Below are 24,058 nucleotides of genomic sequence, written 5' to 3'. Positions count from 1 at the left end.
TTACAGCATTTAGCTCCACACCACACCCACCATTAGAGTTCTGTGTCCCCATGCTCTCAACTCCCAAAGAGAACCACCAGATTTCTCACAGAGTCTTAGAATCACTTTGCTTGCTCTTGTTTTTGTTTGTTTGTTTGTTTTTCTTCAAGTGCCTGTGTATCAGGTCTCTAGATTTCACATACGAGCAAAACCATCTGGTCATTGTCTTTTATCTCTTTACTTATTTCACTAAGCAGCGTGATATCACCTTCAGTTCCACCCATTTTGTCCCAAAGGATACAAGATCATCTTTTTTGACTGCAAAAAAAAAGTAGTATTATGTGGAATATACATCCCATAACTTCTTTAGCCAGTCACCTGAAGATGGGCACTGAGGCTGCTTCCACTATTTGACTGTTGTGAACAATGCACATAGGGGTGAATGTGCCTCTTCTAATTAGTGTTTGAGTGTCCCCTGGATAAATGCCCAAGACTGGTATTGTGGGACCATAAGGTTTTTCCATCTTTATTTGTTTAAGGACTGTGAGAGTCTTTTGCAGAACCACTCTGCTATTACCTCCCCCCACACCCAGCTATCTTTTTTTTTGCCTCCAGGCTTATTGCTGGGGCTCAGTGCCTGCACCATGAATCCACTGCTCCTGGAGGCCATTTTTTGCACCTTTTGTTGCCCTTGTTGTTGTAGCTTTGTTGTGGTTATTATTGTTGCTGTTGATGTCATTCGTTGTTGTAGTTATTATTATTATCATTATTTTAATTTCTTTAGTGGGGATTAATGTTTTACATTCGACAGTAAATACAATGGTTTGTACATGCATAACATTTCTCAGTTTTCCATACATAGTTATTATTGATGTCGTTGTTGGATAGGACAGAGAGAAATGGAGAGAGGAGGGGAAGACAGAGAGGGGGAGAGAAAGACATCTGCAGACCTGCTTCACCACCTGTGAAGCGACTCCCCTGCAGGTGGGGAGCCAGGCTATCTTTCTAAAGATGCTGTAATGCAAGTCACCTTAGCATCTCCCTCTGGGGCCCAGGGCAGACAGGGCTCCCATTTCACTGCTCGGTGTCCTGAGCTCCAATCTCCTCCCAGGTACTCAGAGTTGATGACATCACTGCCAGCCAGATGTCATTGAGTCCAGGAGCTCTGCCATCCTGTAAGGATGAGCACTCAGACGCTGTGTGAAGGAAGCCATCTTTCTCTCCACTCTGACACAGGAGGTGTGCGTTTTCTACCAGCATCTATGCGCCAGCTCAGGCGTTTAGATGTGAGGGGAAGTCGCAGACCTTCACAGTTCTTTTCCTGCGTTGTGTCTGTAACTGCGTGGGTTTCAATAAAAATGACAACGAGCACGGAGTCCGTGTTCGTCAGAAGGTACATTGAGGACTAGAGGCGTCTGTGGCGAAGGGTGTTCTGTCATTTGAACATTTGGAGACACTAGAGCTTGGGTCTCTGAGCCCATGACAGTGCCAAGAGCCATTTCTCTGCTTGATAGAAGATAAGATTTGAAACAATGGAAGCCCTGGAGACAAATTTCTATTTCCCCGCAGGTAGGCCATTTATCAGAAATCAGGTGACACACCACATAGTTATAGTAACAAACATGGTTTCGGCTATGTATGTTGCAAGGGACATTCCACCCTGATAATTGCTCCCCCCCCTCCTTCTCCTCCACTCCCCCTTCCCCAAAGCCTTATAATGCCTGTGAACACAATAAAATTTTGCAGCTTGATCAGAATCCTGTCTTGCTGTCATTTCTTGTGTCTCCTGTTCCATTCATTCCAGGTTCATGGGTTCCTAGCCCCTGTTCACGCCCCGCTGGCCGGGGCATGACAGAAGCCCTTGAACATGCATCTCCTATGGGGATTAGCTGGCTCTCCTGAGTGAGAGGTGAGGAGATGGATGGTAAGAAGGATGGAGGGGAGCCAGGTGGTGGAGCACCCAGCTGAGTGTGCACATCACCATGAGCAAGGCCCTAGGTTCAGCCCCCAGGGGGGAAGCTTCCCAAGTGGTAAAGCAGGTCTGCAGGTGTCTCTCTCTCCCTATAGCTCCCTTTCCCATCAATTTCTCTCTGTCCAATCAAGGAAAAGAAAAAGAAATGACCATCAAAATGCATTCTGGAGTAGCCCTTTTGTAAAATTGTATAGAGAATTCTTAAACAAGGAAAAATGGAAGTACTTTATGACCCAGCTATACCACTCTTAGGCATTTTTCCAGTGGACACTCAGAGACTAATTCAAAGGGACACAGGCACCCCTATGTTCACAGCTGCATTATTCACAATAGCCAAAGAGTGGAAGCAGCCTAAATGCCCATCACCAGATGACTTGCTAAAGAAGTTATAGGATATATATTCCATGGAATACTACTCTGCAATCAAAAAGACAATACTGTGTCCTTTGGGGTGAAATGGATGGAACTGGGTGTGATTGTGCTTAGCGAATTAAGTAAAGAGACAAACAACAACTAGCAGATAGTTTCACTTATCTGTGGAATCTACAGATCTGCAACACCTGAACTTGCCAGAAAGGAAGAAAGAAAGAATGAAAGAAGAGAAGAAAGAAAGAAAGAGAGAAAGAAAGAAGGGGAGGAAAAAAAGGAAGGAATAAAGAAAGGAAGGAAGAAAGAGAAAACTGAAGCAAGCACATTGTTTCTAAGACTTTGTGAGAACTCTGGGTGTCATCTTTGGAAGGTGAGAGGGTAGGGACATAGTCGGTGGTGGGTGTAGTGTGGAATGATAACCTGTAATCTTAGAATTTTATAATCCATTATTAATTGCACATAAAAAAAAAAAGAGAAAAGCTAAGAGGGGAAAAGGAAAGGGTACCAGGAGTCATTGATTCATGCTACAGGCACCAAGCCCCGCGGTAACCCTGGTGACAATTAAAAGAAGAAACATGAAGAGACAGATGCCTCCTCCTCCACTCACCTGTCGCCTGGGTTGATGGAGACCCTGTAGGGACCCCAGGAAAAGGCCTGCAGAGGCCTACCGAGTAGAATGAATAAGTGAACGCTGGAGGGGCCCTGCTTTGGGATAAGTTCTTCCACTCCAGCACATCTTCAACTCAGCAGCCTTCTTTTTTTTTTTTAATATTTATTTTATTTATTTATTGCCCTTGTTGTTCTATTGTTGTAGTTATTATTGTTGTTGTCGTTGTTGGGTAGGACAGAGAGAAATGGAGAGAGGAGGGGAAGACAGAGAGGAGGAGAGAAAGACAGACACCTGCAGACCTGCTTCACCGCCTGTGAAGCAACTCCCCTGCAGGTGGGGAGCCGGGGTTCGAACCGGGATCCTTATGCCGGTCCTTGTGGGATCCTTATGCCGGTCCTTGTGCTTTGCGCCACCTGCGCTTAACCCGCTGCGCTACAGCCCGACTCCCCTCAGCAGCCTTCTAATATTCCCAACCTCCCTCTCCCCCGACCCTCCCCAGGCCACGGGAATCAGCCTGGTTCTGGTTTACCAGAGCACAGCCTGGTGTGTTTCTCCCCTAGCAGAGAATCCTGAGAGCTCCTACCTCTCACACACCCCTTGGCCCAGTCGAGAAAAACAGGGCTGGGCATCCATTCATCAGTTAACTCTCCTGTCACACAGTTATAAGAGGGTCCCAGTTCACCCCCAGCCTCCTCCTGCTTCTGGTGTCTCCATCCTGTTTCTTCTTGCCTCCCTGTTGGTGGAAGTGAAAACACCTGCTCTGTGCACAGCGTTGCTGCTTCTTCACCTGCCCGCCTTCTCCGCCTCCTGGTGCCCTGTGACCCCTGCTACCGCCCTTTCGTGGGAGGAGAAACCTGAGAGCCAGAGGAACTTGGGGATTGGTGTCAGCTCACACAAAGAGGCAGAGCCCAGCCAGGATGGAGGGACAGATGGACGCCAGATACACAGGTGGCGAAAAAGAGAAAGACAGGAAGTGGGAAGCAAAGCCCCACCCACTCCCAGGTGCTATAGAGAAATGTTGCTCAAGTCCCAAGGAGGTTTTGAAGAGGAGGTGGGAGTACATTGAATGGGTGGGTGGAAGGAGAGGGGCTAGTCTGGGAAAGGCGGGCGGCCGTAGCTGGAGGCCCACAGCTGCCTGTGGATGGCAGCAGAAGCCCTCTAGGCTGCAGTAACTGTCATCACGGTGCTCTTTCAAGGCATTCCGAGTCATCCCCACCCCCCATATCCACACTGTCCCCCTGACGTCCAGAGGACCCATCCTGGACTTCAGCCAGGAAGGCCAAGGCCCCAGAGGAAGTCTCCCAGGCGCACAGTGGCCTCTCCTGGGCTCCTCTCATTAGCATTCAGGCCTCATCCATCCCAGGCCCCGAGGACTTGAGATGAGATCTAGCTCAGCCGAGTGCATTAAAATCAATTTTAAAAAATGAGGGATAAGCCTCTCCCTTCCAACAGAGACACCCGCAGGAGCACAAGAGACGTACACAGCCCATCGATCATCGGACACTTTCCTTCGCTGCTTCTCTCAACAGCTGCACACAGGAGGCCGAGCAGGGAGGTCTTTCTAAGGGTGGGTTCTGGCTGGCGGTGCCGGGCTAAAATCTCGGTGCCAGTGGGACCTGCCTGTTATCCATGCAATGACTAGCCTGGCCATGTCCCCACAGCTGGTGGGAGCAGAGAGTGAACAGCACAGAGCCTAGGACCCCAGTCCCTCTTTCCCTCAAATGTTACACCCCCAGGGCAGGCATGGACTTCAGGCTTGTGTTAGTTGACCCTGGAGAGCCAGACTGAAGGAAACTTCTTATTTGCCACTGGAGAATGATTGTTGGGGTCATTCTTGTGAAACTGGGTTTCCTGATTTTTCCAAGGAAATAAAATGACATGCACTGGTGCGTGTGTGTGTGTGTGTGTGTGTGTGTGTGTGTGTGTGTGTGACAGAGACAGAGACAGAGAAAGCTGAGAAGCTGGAAGAGACCAGAACACTGAAGCTTCTTTCAGTGCAATGGGACTGGGCTGGAACCTGGGTTATAAGCATGGTGAAGCAACACACTATCCGGTGAGCTATTTTTCCAACCCCTTTCCTTTCTGCAAAGGCAAAGTTCCTTGGAAAGTTTGCCTAGCACATCAGCAGGGAAATAGACACTCCTCAGATGAATGAGCAAAACAGTAATACAATAATAATAATAATAGTAATAATAATGGCTAAGTACACAGCTATCATCCACCAGCTAATCCCATATCATCTGGAGCCTCACTTCACTGTTTATTTCTGAAATGGGTCACCTTGTCTCGGCAGGTTTTGTGACCTAAAAGGTGACTGTGATGTCACAGGGCACACCTGAGCCAGCACAGCACCCATCCAGCACCCATCCAGGATTCAGGCTTTCTGGAACAGAAGGGCAGGGGCCCCCACTAGGGAAAGAGAGAGGCAGGCTGGGGGTATGTCAATGCCCATGTTCAGTGGGGAAGCAATTAAGAAGCCAGACCTTCCACTTTCTGCATCCCATAATGACCCTGGGTCCATATTCCCAGAGGGATAAAGAATAGGAAAGCTATCAGGGGAGGGGATGGGATACGGAGGCCTGGTGGTGGGAATTGTGTGGAGTTATACCCCTCTTATCCTATGGTTTTGTTAATGTCTCCTTTTTTTTAATACATTTTAAAAAAAGAAGGGCAGGGGCTCAGTCTGAGAGGGTTAGTGGAGTGGCAGAGCTGGAGGTGAGATACAGTGACCTTTCCACCCCCAGATGACTCCTTTCCCCTCTTCATGGGGTCACACTGACCTGGGTAGTTGGCTTAATGGACAGTGAGGAAGATTCTCTTGATCCAGAGACAATGGGATTCTAATGAGGGTTTTCAACTCGGAAGCAATGATTGAAACGGATGTAAAAATACCTCTCTTCCCTTATTCTCAGCTGCTCTATTCCTACTTTTTGGCTCCTGTTTATTAAACATTTTATCCTGCTTTATGTCTTAACACCTTTCAGCCACCAAGATGCAGATGCTACTATGATTCCATCCTGATTCCCCTAGGCAGATGACCTCACCAATATATCCTGGAACCTCACCTTTCCAGAACTCTACCCCACTAGGGAAAGAATAAAAAACAGTCTGGGAGTATGGATCTACCTGCCAACACCCGTGTCTGGCCTAGAAGCAATTATAGAAGCCGGATCTTCCACTTTCTGCACCCCATAGAGAATTTTGGTCCTTACCCCCAGAGAGGGAGAGATGTTAGGGGAAGAGGATCAGAGGGCTCTGAGCTCCAACTCCATCAGGACCCAGAGAGAGAAGGGAGGGGGGAAGGAAGGACACTCAAAAGTAGCCAGTGTGACGTAGAAAGCAGGAGAAGACAGTACCCTAAAAATGAGTATATATATAGTAGTCCACCCATGTCTGTGATCTTGGTAGAGCCTCTGCAGTTTCCAATAGAGGGAATGGGGACACAGAATTATGGTGGTGGGAAGGTGTGAAATTATATCCCTATTATCTTACTATTTTGTAAGTCAATATTAAATCACTAGTTAAATAATTTTTAATGATGCATTTCTTCCTGGCAATCCATGGATATAGTACACAGAACGTGTTGGCAGGAAGCCCTGGGGTTCAGTCCCCTGCACAACAGATGGAGCTCTGGTCTCTCTATCTCTCTGCCCCCCTCTCGTGAGATAAAGAAATAAATCTTCTCTAAAAGCCCTGTAAGGAGAGTGACTCCAGGGTGAAATCATTTCCAGTAACTGGAGCACGTTGCCATTCAGTCGGCTAAAGCTTAACCGGTATTGTGAGCTGCGGCCACAGCTGCAAAGGTGGGGCCTCTTAATGATCCCTCAGGACTGAGGATGTTGCTGACCCTGTGACAGGGATGTGTCACCTTGCAGGGCAGGGCTTCCCTGGCTTCTCAGGGAACAGGTGTGTGACATGATCTGCATGTTGGAGGAGTCCAGGTCCCAACTGTCTGCGAGTGGGGGTTCAGAACTGGCCTCTAACAGGCAGGCGGGCTTGGCTCTCAGGTCAGTGCAGGGAGGCTCAGCCTTCAGCATGTGGCAAAGAAAAGCCTTGGTCATTGTCCTGTTAATTAGCCCTGAGACTAGGGCCCTCACACCCTGGGCTCTTGAAAAGACAGCTTTCTTCATGACCTTGGAAGCCTGGGTGAATCAAATGTTTATTCACTTGCAAATATGCGTTCAAGGCTTTCTCCTAAAGCCTTTTAAAGGAGCCTGTGTGGTGGCACACCTGGTTGAGCACACCTGTTACAATACACAAAGACCGGGGTTTGAGCCCCCTGTCCCTACCTGCAGGGGGGGAGCCTTATGAGTGGTGAAGCAGGTCTGCAGGTGTCTCCCTCCCTATCTCCCCTTTCCCTCTCCATTTATGTTTGTCTCTACACAATAAATATAGATAACAAAACTTTTTTAAAAGATTTTTTAATATTTATTTATTTATTCCCTTTTGTTGCCCTTATTGTTGAAGTTATTATTGATGCCGTTGCTAGATAGGACAGAGAGAAATGGAAAGAGGAAGGGAAGACAGAGAGGGGGGGAAGAAAGACAGACACCTGCAGACCTGCTTCACCGTTTGTGAAGTGACTCCCCTGCAGGTGGGGAGCCGGGGCCTTGAACCAGGATCCTTATGCCAGTCTTTACGCTTTGTGCCACCTGCACTTAACCCACTGTGCTACCATCTGACTCCCTGAAAAACCTTTTACAATAATAATAATAGGGCTGGGAAATGGTGTACCCAGTACAGGGCACAACTACCATGCACAAGGACCCAGCCCCCACCTGTGTGGGGGGAGATTCATGTGTGGTGGAACAGTGCTGCAAATGTCTCTCTGTTTCTATCCCTTCCTTCCCTTTTTTTCATTTTTATTGGATAGAGACAGAGATAAATTGAGAGGTGTGGGGAAGATAGAGAGGGAGAAAGACAGAGAGACACCTGCAACCCTGATTCCACCACTCGTGAAGATTTTCCCCTGCAGGCGGGGACCAGGGGCTTGAATCTGGGTCCTTGTGCACTGTGGTGTGTACGCTTAACCAGGTGCACCACCACTTGACCCTTCTCTCCCTTCCCTTTCAATTTCTTTTTGTCAGGAAATAAAGAAAAGAAGAAGGGTAGAAAGGGAGAAAGAAAGAAAAAGGGAAAGAAAGAAAGAAAGAAAGAAAGCTAGGAAGGTGTTGTTAAAATTCGGTGGCTCTAGCTGGCCGGGCTAGCTTCACGGGTGGGTAACAGAGACGACCAGAGACATATGGCTGGGCAGGGAAGCTGTATTTCTTTATTCAGGAACAACGATTCATAAACTAAGACAAACTAATCACCAAACAGAACTCTGCTGCCTCTTTCCCCCGCAACGGTGCCAAGCACTCTCTAACGCTGCAATTCTCCAACTCTGCAACTCTGGAACTCTGGAACCCTCTCAGGGTTCCTTGGGGCGGGGCCAAGCGGGCCCGCGAAATTAGCAGGACTGATCCAATTTTCTTGGCAGGGGAGAGCTAGAACAACCCAATGTAAAGCATACAACAGGAAGGAAAGAAGGGAGGAAGGGAGAGAGGAGGGAAGGAGGAAGGAAGGAAGGGAGAAGGAAGGAAGGAAAAAAGGATAAGAAAGAAAGAAGAAAAAGAAGGAAGAGCGAAGGAAGGAAGGAAGGAAGGAAGCAAAGAAGGCAAAGGGAGAAAGAAGGGAAAGAAGGAGAGAAGGGCTAGTCTGCTGGGCGAGATGGAATCATGCACGTGCAAAGCCCTGATGAAACCCTGACCCGATAACAGTGCCGATCAGAGCCCGTTGCTTATTTGCTCAAACCCTTGGGGAATGCCCAGTACGACTTCAGCATCAAAGCACCTCCTGCCTTTCTCAGCCCTTTGACTTCTCTCCCTTGCTGTACATCAACCGTCGACCTTCTTGCTGTATTTTGTGCCTCTGGCTCCCTCCCAGCCAGCGTCTTGGCATTGGTTGCTTCCCTGCCTGGAGTTGTCACCTTCTCCACCTGCTTTACTGGGTGTACATTCAGTCTCAGATCAGCCTTCTCCCTTCCAGAAGCCACCATGACCTCTCTGAGTAGGTCACTTGCTTCTTATTGAGGAAGTTACAGCTACTTTTGCAGTTGCAACTTACAGCAAGTGACTGGTGTAATTATTTCCTCCATATCAAGGTCTCCACCAGACGGCCACATTCCCTGAAGACAAATGGATTGGCTATCCACTAGTTTACAATACATTTCCCTGAAACTTAGCAACGCAAAACAACATGCATTTATTACCTCACAATTTCTACTGGTCAAAAGTCCAAAGGTATCTCAACTGGACGATTCTAGGTCAATCTCTCTCATGAGATGGCATTCAAACTGTCACTCTAGCTTGACTGGGACTAGATGACTTCCAAGATGGCGGTGCAGTCGCTCCATCAGGCTCCTTGAGTCTCCTCAGAATACAGCATTGAGCTTCCCTTATTGAACAAGAGAGCAAGGCAAACATGTAATCTTGCTTCAGACATTCCATTATCTCTACTCCATCATCTCCACAGTATTCTATCAGTCACACAGGTCAGAGTTGGTCATACCCCTAATCGGAGTGACAAGGGGCTCTGTTAAGTGCACGAATCCAAGATGGCAGAACTCACTGGGTGCTACTTTAAGGCCATGTACTGAGTGTCCCGTTTGTCCTTGTGTATTGTGTCATAGCTACAGTGCCTGGCGCGTTGCATTGCAATAAATGTTCAAGGAATTACTTTTTACATCTTTATTTATAAGGAGTCGGGTAGTAGTGCAATGGGTTAAGTGCACATGGCACAAAGCACAAGGACCAGAGTAAGGATTGAGGTTCAAGCCCCCAGCCCCTCACCTGCAGGGGAGTTGCTTCACAGGCAGTGAAGCAGGTCTGCAGGTGTCTATCTTTCTCTCCCCCTCTCTGTCTTCCCCTCCTCTCTCCATTTCTCTCTGTCTTATCTAACAACAATGACATCAATAACAACAATAATAACTATAACAACAATAATAAAAAGGGCAACAAAAGGGAAAATAAACATATAAAAATTTATTTACAAAATAGAAAATATCAACGAAAGCATAGGATAAAAGAAGTAAAATTCCACATATTTCCCACCACCAGAGTTCTGTATCCCATCCCTCCCCTGATAGCTTTCCTATTTTTTATCCTTCTGGGAGCATGGACCTAGGATCATTATGGGGTGCAGAAGGTGAAAGGCCTAGCTTCTGTAATTGTTTCTCTGCTGAACATGGACATTGGCAGGTTGATACATACTCCTAGCCTGTTTCTATCTTTCTTTAGTGGGGCAGAGCTATGGAGAGATGAGACTCCTTAATTCTATTTGGGGGTAGTGCACTTCCTGACAAAGACATTACTTTTTTAAATGTTTATTTATTTATTGTATAGAAACAGAGAGAAATTGAGGGAAGAGGAGATAGAAAGGGAGAGAGACAGAGAGACACCTGCAACACAACACTGTGACGTTTTCCCCTTGTAGGCGGGGAATGGGGGTCTTGAATCTGGGTCCTTGTGCATTGTGACGTGTGCGCTCTACTAGGTGTGCCACCACCCAGCCCCCTCTCAAGGTATTACTTTCTTTTTGAATAAAAGCCGGTCTAACGAGACTATCCAATTCAAACAGCAAATGAGAGTGGGGATCATTTCCTGCAAAACCTCAAGGATATTTATATCCCAACCTTTGCCCCAATGTCCTACTCTGAGGGGTAAGAGGACATGGTCAGGCCCCAGTGGGTCCAGGGTTGGCTGAGGTCTTGGATGTGCACTTCCTGAAGATGCTCCCTGGGCAGCTCATCAGTCCTCAGACCCTTGGATCCAGGGAGTAGCACTTTCACCTCACTGGATCACTCTGTGACACTACCCCTGTAAGCAGCAAGAGGGGCCAGTGGAGCAGACAGCTCTTTCTCAGCGAGAAAACAGATCACAGAGCTCCAGGGCTTGGCAGGCAGATAGGGCAGCAGCTGGCATTCCAGCCCGCAGTCTGGAGAGCTCCCTGGAAGAGTCAGCTTCCCAGCCTGGCTCCTCAATAATGCATAGGCCTATTAGCTCAGAGCTGGGGATGCCTCTCTCCCACCCAGCCATCAAAGCTGCCGCAGGGGAGGAGACAAGAGGCTGATCAGATATCCAGGGCCACCCTTCTCAGTATGCAATTAGAACAGGCCTGCTTCATATCTTGAGATAAAAGCAGCAATGCTTGGGTGAGAAATTAGGGCTTCCCCTGCAGTCCAAATGCTTCCATTTTGTGACAAATGGACATGTGACACAGCTATATACCTCCTGTGAAAGAGACTGTGGGACCAGCTGGCTTCTGGGTGCAGCGGGGGAAAAATTGTGTGGGAGGTGGCATCAGAGAAGTCATCGGATTTCCTTATGTTCAGGGCATCCCCCGGACTGCAGGGTCCTGTCTCATATTATTGGGTACCCACCATCACCTCACTGTAACATTAACCAGGATTGGAGGTGGCTGGGGGGTTGAAGCTGGAGGAGGCTGAAGCCAGCTGGTGGCATTGTATTAATAGTGCCCTGTGTCGGGAACTGGGCACCTACACCCACTAATCCTGGTGGCAGCTGGCAATGTATTATTATTAGGTCAGGCTTCAGGGGAGAAGCGGGTGGTTCAAGGCCACCAGAAGTGCCCAGCTACCACATGTCCTCCAGAACAAAGTTAAGAATGCAAAAAATACTAATATAGTCATGGACCCTTTGGAATATAACTAATATAATCCTACTAACTATCTACAAAACAGAGACTCCCAGCTCTTCATTTGCACTATTCCAGCCTTTAGGTTCATGATTAGTCAACAATTTGTTTGGCTTTATATGTTAACTCTTATATTTCAGCCACCAGGTTCAAGATGCTACTGTGATGCCAACCAGACTTCCCTGGGCTGACAACCTCACCAGTGTGTCCTAGAGCCCCAATTCCCCTGAGTCCCGCCCCACTAGGGAAAGGGAAAAACAGGCTGGGAGTATGGATCGACCTGTCAACACCCGTGTTCCATGGGGAAGCAATTACAGAAGCCAGACCTTCCACCTTCTGCACCCCATAATGTCCCTTGGTCCATTCTCCCAGAGGGATAAAGAATAGGAAAGTTATCATTAAAAAAATGCTTTTAGACTTCTGGAGGTGGAACTATGGAGCAGCAGCAGCTGTGTTTCTCTCCTCTCTTCTCCAAGGTCAGCTAGGAATACCAAAGGAGATCATCTGGGACTGCAATAAGACAGGACTAGAATGACTTCAGGAACCCACCAATTACCAGTGAGGGCAAACACGTACGGCTCATGGACAGAGAGGAGCCTAGGGAGAGATTAAGTGGCTGGTAACAGTCTGGCAGTTTACCAGTTGAGACACCACCTCCAGTCGTGCAAAAAAGCAAAAAAGACGGCTGAAGGGAGGAGAGGACTCCCCTAAGACTCACCAAATGCAACTGTGAGTCTCCATTGTTACTGCCCTCAGAATCTGGAGCAGCAGCAAGGAGGCCCTGTGCTGACAGCAGGGGACAGAGAACTAACAAGGAAATTCACGAGAAGATCTCTAACTCAGTGGCCAAGTACTGGGGCTGTGAGAGTCTCTTTGCATAACCACTGGATTATCCCTGCCACACCCTGCTTTATCTCTTGGTCAGGACTCAGTGATTAAGCTAAGAAACCTACTTACAGTTTAAAAGCCCTCCAGCTCCCATACCCTACAGGGAAGAAAAAAAAAAAAAAAAAAGGCTTTTAAGCCACTGAGCTCCAACTCAGTGATTTAAACACTATTGAAACAACTGTCAATTTCCATAACTTTAATTATGTAACCCTTTCATTACCTTACTTAGACACAAATGAATCCAGGCAAGAGTGACCAATAATTTGAAAAGTCTTGAGAGAGGGACCTCATAACATACTATATAAAATGGTTAAACCAACAAGAAGAAATATTGGAGAAATGAACCAGGACAAGAGTCCAGCTAAAAGCCTTCCAAAGATTGAAGCACAAAATAATGATGTCAACATCCAAACACTAGTTAAGAAAATAATCACAAGAGTGAGTAAAGAGTTTGAAAGGATTGTCATCAGAAATACAGAAACAACAAATGAGACCCTGGAATAAAACACTAATTATCTCAAGGTTATTAGAGAGCTGAAAGCTGAAATAGCTGAGCTAAGAACACAGCTAGCTGAACAAGCTAAAACAGTATCAGAACAGGGTAACAAAATAGATGAACTCCAAAAAACAGTAGAGGGGAGAGAATATAGAATAAATAAGGCTGAAAACAGGATTAGAAAGATTGAGGACAAATTAGAGACAACTAGAGAAGAAGTAAGAGATCTCAAAAAGAGATTAAGAGATACTGAAAACAAAAACAGAGACCTATGGGATGACTTTGAAAGAAATAATATACGCATTATTGGCTTACCAGAGGAAGAAAGAGAGGGAGGGGAAGAAAGCATTCTTCAGGACATAATTGATGAGAATTTCCCTAGTCTAGACAACATCAAAGACATAAAGGTTCAAGAAGCCCAGAGGGTCCCAAACGGAATTAACCTGAGGAGGGCCAACCAATCAGAGATGAGCAGGAAAGTCCCCAAATATTGAGAAAGGAGAATAGCCATTGACCTGAAACCCGCGTAAACATCCCCACCTGTACCCACCCTGTGCTGACTATAAAAACCTGAGATGAAAAATGTTTGGGGTCGCAAGATGTCTCCTGCATGGAGGCTCTTGGGACCCAAGCTTAAGCTTGCTAATAAAGGTTCTTGTACTTGCATGCTATTCTGGACTTCCTTGTGTGTGATCAGGACCTGAACCTTTGGGCATAACATAACCCAGACTTAAAGATACCAAGAAATATCATATTTAGAATGGAAAGGAATAAGGACAAAGAAAGGATCCTTAAGGCTGCAAGAGAAAAACAAAGAGTCACCTACAGAGGAAAACCCATAAGATTAGCAGCAGACTTCTCCACACAAACACTACAGGCCAGAAGAGAATGGCAAGATATCTATCGAGTGCTCAATGAGAAAGGCTTTCAATCAAGAATACTGTATCCTGCTAGACTGTCATTCAGACTAGATGGAGGCATAAAAACCTTCTCAGACAAGCAACAGTTGAAGGAATCAACTATCACCAAGCCTGCCCTGAAAGAAGTTCTGAAAGGTCTCCTATAAACAGTCAGACCACCATCAATATGACCTATACCAAAACACTCTAAAACTCTACAAGAATGGTGTTAAAATATCTTCAATCTTTGATATCAATAAATGTCAATGGCCTGAATTCACCTATTAAAAGACACAGAGTAGGAAGATGGATCAGAAAACACAACCCAACAATATGCTGTCTACAGGAAACCCACCTAACTCAACAAGACAAACACAGACTCAAAGTGAAAGGATGAAAAGCTATCATATAAGCCAACAACCCACAAAAAAAGGCAGGGACAGCTATTCTCATATCTGACATGATAGACTTTAAAATAAATAAAATTTAAAAAGATGGGTAAGGACACTACTTAATGCTCAGAGGATCAGTCAATCAAGAGGACTTAACAATTATTAACATGTATGCACCCAAGGAGAAGCCATTAAATATATCAAACATCTACTGAAAGAGCTACAGCAATATATTAAAAGCAACACAGTCATAGTAAGGGACTTCAACACCCCACTGTCTCAACTTGACAGATCATCCAGGCAGAAAAGCAATAGACATGAGGGAGCTAAATGAGGAGATAAATAAATTAGAACTATTGGACATTTTCAGAGTCATTCATCCCAAGAAACTGAAATACACATTTTACTCAAATCCACATGGGTCATTCTCAAGGATAGACCATATGTTAGGCCACAAAGACAGCATCATCAAATTCAAGAGCATTGAAATCATCCCAAGCATCTTCTCAGACCATAGTGGAATTAAACTAACACTTAACAATCAACAAAAGATTAGTAATAGTCCCAAAATATGGAAGCTCAACAGCACACTACTAACAACTACTGGGTCAAAGAGGAAATCAAGGAAGAAATCAAAATGTGTCAAGAGTTCAATGAAAACGAAGACACAAACTATCAAAATATTTGGGACACAGCTAAGGCAGTACTGAGAGGGAAGTTCATAGTCATACAAGCACACATTAGGAAACAAGAAAAAGCACAAATAAGCAGCCTGACTGAACATCTTAAAGACCTAGAAGAAGAAGAACAAAGGAACCCTAAAGCAGTAAGAAGGACAGAAATCACTAAAGTTAGGGCAGAAATAAATAACATTGAAAATAACAAAACCATACAAAAGATCAACAAAAGTAAATGCTGGTTCTTTGAAAGAGTGAACAAAATTGACAAACCTTTAGCCAGACTCACAAAACAAAAAAGGGAGAAGACCCAAATAAATCGGATAGTAAATGAAAGAGGAGATATCACTGAGAAATTCAACATAGCATGCGAGACTTCTATGAACTATATGCCACCAAACTAGAGAACCTGGAAGAAATGGACGATTTCCTAGATACCTACCAACTTCCAAAACTAAGTAAAGAGGTTCTAGATAACATGAACAGGCCCATCACAGCTAATGAAATTGAAACAGTTATCAAAAACTTTCCCAAGAATAAAAGTCCTGGACCAGATGGTTTTACAAATGAATTCTACAAAACCTTCAAAGAAGAATTAATACCTCTGTCACTTGCTGCAGCGGGATGCAGAAAAAGGAGGTTTGGAGCAGAAAGGGAACTCAATCCTTTATTTGCGCTGGCACCTCAGAGCTGGGTGAGAGAGCAGCAGTTTGGGCCATGTAGAGATAGCAAAAATGGCCGCCTCACATAGCAACCTTCCCTGCGTCTAATCACTGAAGTGAAAGGTGAGCAAGAGAGAAAGGAGCAGAAGAAGGAGGGCTTTTATGGGAATAGCTCTCGCGAGAATGGGAAGGGGGAGAGTAACCATAGCACTCCAGGGTAGGATAATAACTCTTGTGAGAATGGGAAGGGGGAGGAGTAACAAAAGCGCTCCAACTATCACGGGGAATCGACAGTGCCCTGAGGGCACAACATGGCAGATGTGACTGCATCTGCACAATTTCCCAGCATACCTCTACTTTTAAAAGTCTTCCAGAAGATTGAAGACACTGGAGCACTCCCTTCCAGCTTCTATGAAGCCAACATCACTTTGATACCAAAAGTAGACAGGGACACAACCAAAAAAGAAAACTACAGACCAATATCTCTGATGAACATAGATGATAAAATATTGAACAAAATTCTAGCCAACTGGATACAACAGTCTATTAAAAAGATTTTTCATCATGACCAAGTGGGGTTTATCCCAGGGATGCAAGGTTGGTTTAATATGTGTAAATCAATCAATGTGATCCACCACATCAACGAAAGCAAGACCAAAAACCACATGGTCATATCAATAGATGCAGAGAGAGCCTTTGACAAAATACAACATCCCTTTATGATCAAAACACTACAAAAAATGGGAATAGATGGAAAATTCCTATATATATATATATATATATATATATATATATAGCAAACCTACAACCAACATCATACTCAATGGCGAAAATCTGGAAGCATTTCCCCTCAGATCAGGTACTAGACAGGGCTGCCCACTATCACCGTTACTATTCAACATTGTGTTGAAAGTTCTTGTCATAGCAATCAGGCAGGAGCAAGGAATTAAAGGGATACAGATTGGAAGAGAAGAAGTCAAACTCTCCCTATTTGCAGATGACATGATAGTATACATAGAAAAACCAGAGGAATCCAGGAAGAAGCTTTTGGAAATCATCAGGCAATACAGTAAGGTGTCAGGCTACAAAATTAACATTCAAAAGTCAGTGGCATTCTTCTATGCAAACACTAAGTTAGAAGATGAAATTCAGAAATCAATTCCTTTTACTATAGCAATAAAAACAATAAAATATCTAGAAATAAACCTAACCAAAGAAGTGAAAGACTTGTATTCTGAAAATTATGAGTCACTACTCAAAGAAATTGAAAAAGACACAAAGAAGTGGAAAGATATTCCATGGGTTGGAAAAATTAACATAATCAAAATGAATATATTACCCAGAGCCATCTACAAGTTTAATGCTATCCCCATCAAAATCCCAAGCACATTTTTTAGGAGAATAGAACAAATGCTACAAATGTTTATCTGGAACCAGAAAAGACCTAGAATTGCCAAAACAATCTTGAGAAGAAAGAACAGAGCTGGAGGCATCACACTCCCAGATCTCAAATTGTATTACAGGGCCACTGTCCTCAAAACTGCTTGGTACTGGAACATGAATAGACACACTGACCAGTGGAATAGAATTGAGAGCCCAGAAGTAAGCCCCCACACCTATGGACATCTAATCTTTGACAAAGGGGCCCAGACCATTAAATGGGGAAATCAGAGTCTCTTCAACAAAAGGTGTTGGAAACAATGGGTTGAAACATGCAGAAGAATGAAACTGAACCACCGTATTTCACCAAATACAAAAGTAAATTCCAAGTGGATCAAGGATTTGGATGTTAGACCAGAAAGTATCAGATACTTAGAGGAAAATATTGGCAGAACTCTTTCCGCATAAATTTTAAATACATCTTCAATGAAACGAATCCAATTACAAAGAAGACTAGGGCAAGCATAAACCTATGGGACTACATCAAATTAAAAAGCTTCTGCATAGCAAATGAAACTACTACCCATACCAAGAGACCCCTCATAGAATGGGAGAAGATCTTTACATGCCATACATTAGACAAGAGGCTAATAACCAAAACATATAAAGAGTTTGCCAAACTCAACCACAAGAAAACAGATAACCCCATCCAAAAATGGGGGGGGGGAGGACATGGACAAAATATTCACCAGAGAAGAGATCCAAAAGGCTGAGAAACACAGGAAAAAATGCTCCAAGTCTCTGATTGTCAGAGAAATGCAAATAAAGACAACAATGAGATACCACTTCACTCCTGTGAGAATGTCATACATCAAAAAAGGTAACAGCAGCAAATGCTGGAGAGGTTGTGGGGTCAAAGGAACCCTCCTGCACTACTGGCAGAATGTAAATTGGTCCAAGCTCTGTGGAGAACAGTCTGGGGAACTCTCAGAACTCTCAGAATGCTAGAAATAGACCTACCCTATTATCCTGCAATTCCTCTCCTGGAACTCTCCTAAGGAACCCAACACACCCATCCAAAAAGATCCACCTCCCCTCTCAGTTTCTCTCTGCTTCTATCCAATCATAAAATTTTAAAAATGTTTTGAAAGAGAGAGGGAAGGGAAGATAGGGGGAACAAAAGAGAGACACCTGTCACACTGTTTCACCACTCGCGAAGCTTCCCTACCCCAACAGGTGGGGACTGGGAGCTTGAACCCGAGTCCTTACATATTGTGATGTATGTACTAATCAGGTGTGTCACCACCGGGCCCCTGAGCTCTGACTTCTAAACCACAGGAGGCAGGGCCCAGCCCAGGCCATAGCCTCTGTCAGTCTGAGGAACGCACAGCGTATCTTGCAAGAAGTCTCTCCCACAGTTCTCCCACCTCTCTGCAGATCCACCCACTGAGCTGTCCCTCTGCAACTGGGCTGGAATGTAGCCGCCCAGAGTCCTTCTCTGCCCAGCAGCCATCTTGAGATCAGGTCGTATTAACTCCAGTGTGGCCCTATGTGTCCTTCTGCTTCCTGAACTGCTTGTGGAATGGAGTCAACGTTTCAGCTCAGAAGCAAAAGGCTTCTGTGCCCACCTGCCTCCCACCCCTCTGTCCTTCACCCTAGAAGCAGAGGACCTTGACTGAGTTACTAGCCCTGAGGAGAAAAGTACCAACAGATGTCCCCTTTGCTTGAATGTGCACAGTCCCTCTTGGTGGATGTACTGGCTCAAGTCCCCTCCAGGCCTGACCCAGGAAGGAAGGAAGCGTCCATCAGAAAGTAGACAGGCCTGGCATTAGGACAGAGCCTCAGGGTGACTCTCCTCTGACATGCTGTGTGAACAGGCCAGACCTCCTTTCTCTGCAAAGCAGGATGTGAGTAGGGAGTCCTCCAGGCTCTGGGCTGAAGATTCAGTTCACAGACTCCCGGGTGCTGAGCTGGGAGGGATCCGGATCTCTTTCTTGGGTGGTGATTGCGAGCTGACGGTGTGCAGAGGGCGTTTGATGCCTAATAATGCCTTTAAACAGAGAATTATCTAGATCAGCCTGGAGGCGGCCCAGAGCCTCTGCCAAGTGTCAGCACCTTCAGCCACACATGAGTGTGACCCCACACATGCCTCCAAGGCTGGGAGCTTTCTCACATCTTCACCTCCAGTGAGGAGACTCACTCAGGGAGGAGGCAGTCTTCCCAAAATCACATGGCTTCTCTTAGGAACCAGACTCAGGCCAGTCCTCTCCCCACTTTACCTCAGAAACTCTTCTTGTCCAAGACTTTTTCCAGCCTGCTCTCCTTTTAACACTCAAAATCAAAAATCCATTGACTGCTCAGGTCTCAATCAAATGACCCTTCTTCCAGGAAGCCTACTGGGGTAGTTTAAGTTGGACAAACTTCTTACTTTGCTTATATAACTTTTTTTTTCCCCTCCAGGGTTATTGCTGGGGCTCAGTGCCTGAATTCACTGCTCCTGGAGGCCATTTTCCCCATTTTGTTGCCCTTATTGTTGTGTTTGTTGTAGTTGTTGTTGTTATTGTTGTCATAGCTGTCGTTGTTGTTGGATAGGACAGAGAGAAATGGAGAGAGGAGGGGAAGACAGAGAGGAGGAGAGAAAGAGACACTTGCAGACCTGATTCACCACTTGTGAAGTGACCCCCCCTGCAGGTGGGGAGCCGGGGGCTCAAACCAGGATCTTTATGCCGGTCCTTGCGCTTTGTGCACTTTGCCATGTGCGCTTAACCCTCTGCGCTACCGATCAGCCCCACTTACATAATGCTTTGTCAGGCCCCTGCAGAGGCCCTTCCCACACTTGTTGCTAAGGAGTTATTTGTGCATTCAGGTTTTTGTTTTTTAAATTTGTGATTAATAGTGGTTTATAAGATTGTAAAATGACAGTGTCTAGTGCCACACCACACCCATCAGCAAAGTTCTGTGTCCTCCACCCTTCCACCTCCCAGAGATCGCCACCAGAGTTCCCTCCCACAGGACTTAGAAACAATTTTTTTGCTTCTGGTTCCCCACCCACCCACTCACCAACCCCATCCCCGTAACACATCAAGTTCATGGGTATCAGTTCTCCTGATTCTACCTATGAGTGAAACCATCCAGCAGTAAATCTCTATTCATTTTGTTAGACATAATCACTTCCAGCTCCTACCCTTTTGTTTTAAAGGACACAATATCATCCCTCTTGGTTGCAGAGTAGTATTCTATGGGGTACCTATCCCATAAATTCCTTATCCCAGTCATCTGTGGATGGGCATTTAGGCTGCTTCCACTCTTTGTTATTGTGAACAACGCAGCTATGAACATGGGGGTGCATATATGTCCGTTCTAAGTACTTTTTGAGTGTCCACTGGATAAATGCCTAAAAGCAGGTGGTATCCCTGGGTCATAAGGGAATGTTTTTCTTTAAGGACTGACTTCCATATAGTCTTGGGGGGGGGTATGCATTCAATATTTTCAGCCTGTGCTCCCTAAGGAGGCTTGGACTGGGGTCTGAGTCTCCCCCTGGCCTCACCACAGGCAATTACTGCTCGAATAAGCAAGACTAATTGTGGCCTGGCTCGAAGGTCCCCAAGGCCACAAACAAGGAATTAAGAGCTAGGGACTTGAAACTATGATCCTGTAGCCTCCAGGAAGACCCTAGGGGTGGGAGAAGGGTAGTACTGATAAAATTTCTCAATAGGGGAAGAGAGCCTGTCAACCAAGGAGTCTAAAACTAGAAAGGCATCGAATGACAAGGAGGGTGGCCTTGGGCACAGCAGGGCCCCTGACCTGCCTTAGAGCCCAGGAAATGGCCCCCACCCTGGTACTGGGGGAAGGTGTCAGGCCCACACAGGGCTCCAGTCTCAGAGTGGGGGTCGAGGGTGGTCTCTGCTGGCTCCCCACATTGTCTGCTGCTATGGGCTGCTCTCTGGGATTTCTAAGAATAAGTAGGGAGGAGGGAAGCCGAATTACTTTCTCTGTGACTCAGACCTTGATTGAAACAGGCCTGGCACCCACAGCCTGAAGTCACAGAACATTCCCAGCTCCACTGCTCCCCTCTGGCCCCAGGGACTGTGGCTGAGAGGAGAGGTTGAACCCCAGGCAGAAAGCCAGCCCTGGCCCTGGAGGAGGCCTTGAGCTGTGAGCTCAGCCTTCCAGGGACAAGGAACAGCACTCCAGGCCCTCATGAGGGGTCTCTGGTCTGTGCCTGGGGTCACCCAGCTGGCCTAGCCCTACATGCTGCTGTGTGCAGAGCCCCAAGCCCAGTATCCATCATGGTGGGGGTCCAGGGATGGGGGCCCCAGTCCCTGCCTGGCTCTGGAATTCAAAGAGCTGGGAAGAGTGGCCATCCCAGGGATGGCAGATGTGATGCTGGGAGGGAGGGCACACCTGAGCTGTGCACTGGGGGGTGTCCTGGAGGGGTGAGAAGGGTGGGGGTCAGAGGCAAGGCCCAGAAAGATGGACAGATCAGGGACTGACAAACAGCTGCATCCAGGTCCCTCTAAGCACAAAACAGTGACCAAAGTATGGGGGGGGGTCAGTCTTGGGTTCCACTTTATTCTATCAATGCCCAGAGGCCACAGCCTCCTCAGATCCCCCCAACAATATAACTTACTGGAAGCCTCCCCTGCCCTCCCCAAATATCTTGCCCCTTTACCCTTAAGAACTTTGACCTTGTAAGCCCAACCCCCTTGCAGAGAATGACATCACCACACACACCCTCTGCCCTGTCACCTGACTCTTAAAGGATCATGATGTCCCTCAGACTGGACCTTGTCCCCGGCCTGGGCCACTGCCCCCGCGCCAACCCTGCCGCCCCCACCTGGTGCAGAGCCAAGGCACCAGCACAGACCTGAGTTTGACACTGGGTTCTGACGTGTAGGAGTCAGTCTGCCCACCCCCGGCTCCTGCTAAGTGGGGGTGACCATGCTTATCTGGCAGTATGCAGCGAGATCAAGAACTGTGAATGACGGGTCTGCACGTGACTGGCACATAGATGTTCACTAAATGCTACGAGTTAGTAATGGAGGGGCTGCTTGTGGTTCCTCCCTTATGGTCTCCCCTTCCCCCAGGCCACCCTGAGAGCAGCACCTCCCCCATGCCCGACCTTCTGCCTCCAGCAGGGCCAGAGAAAAGCCTGCCAGGCTGAGCAGGCCAGCCTGGTCTCCATTCACTGGGAGGTCCCCAAACCCACCTCCAGAGGCTTGAGAATATTCTGAGCTTCAGAACACCCCCCAAAAGTCTGAACCTACAACCCAGTGGTTCCCTCTGTACCCACTGTGTGTGTGTGTGTGTGGGAGGCCCTGGGGTCACATCTGGGGTGGGGGGCGCCTAGGGGGTTCTGGCCTCTGTGTGGACCCCCGGGCAGGAGGGAGCTACCCTCAGTGCCTTCTAGACCTGGCCGAGGGCAGGGCTGAGAGTGTGTTCCTCAAAGCCTCCCAAACACCATTGTCCTTCTGTCCCTCACTCATGTCTTCCTGCCCAGGACCCTGAGCTGTATTCTGTCTCCAGGGACAATCTGACAGCCCTACAGCCCGAGCGCTATTCTCCCTCTGGCTTATGGTGCTGCTGAGGATTGAACCCTGGACTTTAGAGTCTCGGGCATAACAGCCTTTTGCAGAACCACCATGCTGTCTCCCTGCCCTGACGGCCCCGTGTGAGGTGAATGGGAAAACATCAGGGTCTCTTGATGGGAGGGACTCAGGAGGACAGAGTTTGGTGTGAGACTTGAAAGAGATTAAGTATTGTGATGAAAGATGAGGGGAAAAGGAGTTGGTGTAGAAAGAACCCCCCCCCCCCCCATCCAAGGCAAATCTCCAGACTGGACACTCAAGCTTGCAACTCCTTGCAGCTGATGGGTCTGGGGGTGGGGGGGATATAGACCGTGAGAGAGGGATGGAGGCTACAGAGTGTGCCGTCCTCTCTGAGCCCCAAGGGACTCTCTATGACCAGACAAGGGGACCAGAGCATGGGGATGGGGGCCACCTGGGTGGGGGACCCAGGGCATAAGAGTGGTATGAGAAACCCTTGTTTTCAGCAAGAAGCCAAGTTTGGGAAGCTACCACTCTCCAGGCTCCTCAGTGTCCACTGAGATGCCCACACTTGAGGTGTGGGGGGACTGTTTTAGGCACAGATAGGTCACACAGCCCTCCTTTGGGAAGAAGCAGAGACTCTGCAGAAACAGAGAAACACCCCAAACTGGGCCAGGAGCACAGACAGACCTTGCCGGGAAGGGCTGAGAGCAGAAGACCCCCTCTCCTGTCCAGGGCACGGCTCCCCTCAGAGTCCTCAATCCTCTTCGATTTTGTTCCGCGTCAAACTTTCTGCTTTGCTGTGATTTTAGTTCCACAGACAAGCTGCAAAGATAGTACAGAGAGTCCCCGCACACCCAGCTCTCCCGTCTTGTATAACCCAGGGACAATTGTCACATGGAGGAGCTCGCAGTAGTGACAGTGCCAGCAGCTTGTCCTTGGCCCATCCACCCTGCCCTTGTGGGCAGACCTCATCCTCCTGTCCAGGGCTTGGGGCTCGGCCTGCCCTTTGGGTTTGTGGCTCTGTCATCTCCTTCCATCTCTGCCGGTTTCCTGGTCTTAAGTGTTTTGTTTTTCCATTTTATTTGGAACTTAAAGGTCTACAGCACAATTGTGGCCAGTCTGTGCCAAGAGCAGGGTCCCCCAAGTGTAGAGGGGGGTTGAGAGGACACTGAGGAGTCTTGAGTGAGGCTGCTCCCCAAACTTGGCTTCCTGCTGAAGACAAGGGTCTCTCACCTCACCCTTATTCTCAGGGCCCCCCCCGACCCAGGTCTCCCCCCACCCCACCCTGCCAGCTCCATTTCCCAGCTCCGCATAACATGTCTGCAGCATACTTTCACCCCCAGCCTAGGATGCCAGCCACGCCCTTTTCCGCTCTGTCTCCACATGGAGCTCTGGCTGATGGTGGTGCTGGGGACTGAACCTGGGACCTGAGAGCCTCAGGCAGGAAGGTCTTTTTTTTCAGAACCAGTGTGTTCTCTCCCCAGGCTGGTC

General features: G+C 47.2%; 1 long non-coding RNA gene across 1 annotated transcript in view; it reads right to left on the bottom strand.

Moving 5' to 3' along the window:
- The window catches only part of LOC132537434 (uncharacterized), a 40,017-nt gene extending 16,582 nt beyond the window's left edge, over positions 1 to 23,435 (bottom strand). Inside the window, exon 1 of the long non-coding RNA XR_009548866.1 lies at positions 23,255 to 23,435. This is a non-coding gene — a long non-coding RNA (uncharacterized LOC132537434). The remainder of the gene's footprint in view (positions 1 to 23,254) is intronic.
- Between the last annotated feature and the right edge of the window lie 623 nt (positions 23,436 to 24,058).

This window comes from Erinaceus europaeus, chromosome 3 (genome assembly GCF_950295315.1).
Source record: "Erinaceus europaeus chromosome 3, mEriEur2.1, whole genome shotgun sequence".
In the NCBI taxonomy this organism is placed as follows: domain Eukaryota; kingdom Metazoa; phylum Chordata; class Mammalia; order Eulipotyphla; family Erinaceidae; genus Erinaceus; species Erinaceus europaeus.
The sequence above is the reverse complement of the archived record's forward strand: the minus strand, read 5'-3'. Positions and strand labels throughout refer to the sequence as shown.